The following is a 2,500-nucleotide window of genomic DNA, read 5'->3' as shown; positions in this document are numbered from 1 at the left end:
GTTTGTTTTTTCTTTATTTTGTTTTTATGTTTGTCTTGTTTTTTCTCTTTGGTCTAATGATTCATTTTAGTTGTTCCACCATCAAAATAGCTTTATAATTAGGGTCAAATTTTGAGTTTAACTTTCTATTTATGGTTAAGGTTCAAGTAATTTTAGGGATAGTGTTTAATTTGTCTTACTCTTGGGTTTAGGAATATGTACAAAATAATAGTTGGGGTTGGAGTATATTAAATTAGCAGGACTTAATTTAGTTCAATGCTAGTTCAATTCCCAATTTGGTTATGGATTAGGCTTGTAATGGTGTAATGTTTAATTTGGTTCAATGTAGGATTCACTTTCATTTAGTTTAATTATGTAATGGCTTTAGCGGTAGGGATTTCATTAGATATAAAATTTGAGTTATGTAGGTGTTACAACAATAGTTTTAATTTAGTAATGGATATAATAGAATTGGGTTTGATACTAAATTAGGTTTAGTGTTGATTAATGTTTAAAAGTTTAGGGTCAAGATCCAATTAAGGTTGGTTTTATGGTTGTAAGATATAAAACTTAAATTAGTGTTAATATTTGGGTGAACACTTTATTTAAGAGCTAAGGTATAATTTTGATTGTGTCTAGGATTGAGCTTTACTTTGGTTTAGGGTCACATTTAGGAAATATTGAATTATTATATAAAAATGGTTAAAGCTAGGAATAATATTTTATTAGTTTTGTGATAAAGGGTAAATTGGTCTATTGTTCAATTATTGTTAATGTTAGTATAGTTTTAGTTAGATAAAACTCATTGAAGACACACACACACACACACACACACACACACACACACACACGCGCGCACGCACGCACGCACACATGAGATATACATCTATATATATTCTATTATTATATATACGTTATTATCACATTCTTAATCATGACAATAGGCAAATATTATTGATAACTAATGAGAGTTAAAGAGATATGTCTCTATGGAGACACACTTCTTAATATCATATATATAAGCATTGAGATGGTAATTTGGAAAATACAAAAACATGACAAGTGCGATTGAAAAATACTGTAATTATTGGTATAAAGTAACTTGAAGACTAAATGGTAGAAACCATTAGAATTAATCATCAAAGGTATTGTCATTGATTTTAACACATATGAAGGATCCAAGATTGATAGAGAGGAACGACCAAAAAAGCACATTGATGTGCGACCCTAGTTCACAAGGGTAACAAGAGAAGAGAAAAAGTGCAAGCTAAGAGGAGACGTGACATAGGTGATCCACATAGATAAAGTATGTTAAGTGAAGTTTGTGTGATTAGGAGGAAGCCAAGCCAAAGGAAAAACAAATAAACTAGTGAGTTGGATTAGTCAAGTTAGCAAGATAAGCATAGAGCGAGATACCCATGACTGCCTAGTCATGCAGAGGGTAAGAGTACACTCAACATTGTGCATTTACTGGTGATGGGGGAATGGATCGATGAACAGTCAAAATAATTCAAATTTGAATTATTTCTAACAATGACAAGTCATCGAGGACACGTCACATCCATGACTCCTAGATGAATATGCTATATTTGACAAGAGTGACACACTACTACAACAAATAGATGAGCTAGTAGTAGAAGTGAGATTTCAAATTTTAAATTCACAGTTTAGGGCTTCCAAGTGAAGCTAAGAGAAAGTATAAAAGGAGGCAAAGTTGAAAGAGGAAAGGTTAGATTATTGAGTGATTATGCAAAGAGCTAGAAGAATCAAGCTAAGTGGAATCTCAAGCAGTGAAGAAGAGTGATAGGGAGTGAAGTTACCTTCAAAGAGTTATTGTGTTGAGGATAAGCTAGAAAGCTCGAACAACACAAGGTTATCCTTTGCAAGAGAAAGGAGAGCCAAACGCACAAGTAATCAAGGTACAAAGTTATAGAGCCAAGAGCAAAGCATAATCCCAAATTGGTCAATAGAGCTATATAAGGAACTATTTCAAGCTAAGTGTAGTAGATATTTGTTACACCATCTCATATTGTTTACTAATCTTTTCAACAATAGATCCCATCGAGGGTGGGCCCTAATGGGTTCTTTGTATTAATCCTTTAACATGGTGACACATTAACTTGTGCTCTAAATCATTTAACTAGGCTTCTCCTAATAGGGCAAGACTTTAACAGGTCTTATCAAAATCCCTTAACTGGGTGGCACCTAATAGTGTCTTTGTAATATTTTAATAGGGTTAAGCTCTTGATCGGGCACAATTTAGAAGAATACAAGCTTTGTGATGATCGACTCACACACTATGGTTTTTACCCTAGTTGGGTTTCCACGAGATAAATATTGTGCTGTGTTTCTATTTTATGTTCTTTGTTTTTTGCTTAATCCTAACTAGTTAGGTTATAGAAAACCTCATAGAAAAGTATGAAGTGTGATATAGAGAAAAATAATTGAAACTAGTGAGTATACTAATTCACGCTCCGCCCCCCCCCCGCCCCCCCCCCCCCCCAATCGAAGATCAATAAAT

The sequence above is a fragment of the Cupressus sempervirens genome, chromosome 1 (assembly GCF_028749045.1).
Source record: "Cupressus sempervirens isolate cs-2001-9-10 chromosome 1, ASM2874904v1, whole genome shotgun sequence".
Classification (NCBI taxonomy): Eukaryota; Viridiplantae; Streptophyta; class Pinopsida; order Cupressales; family Cupressaceae; genus Cupressus; species Cupressus sempervirens.
Note: the sequence above shows the minus strand (reverse complement) of the source record.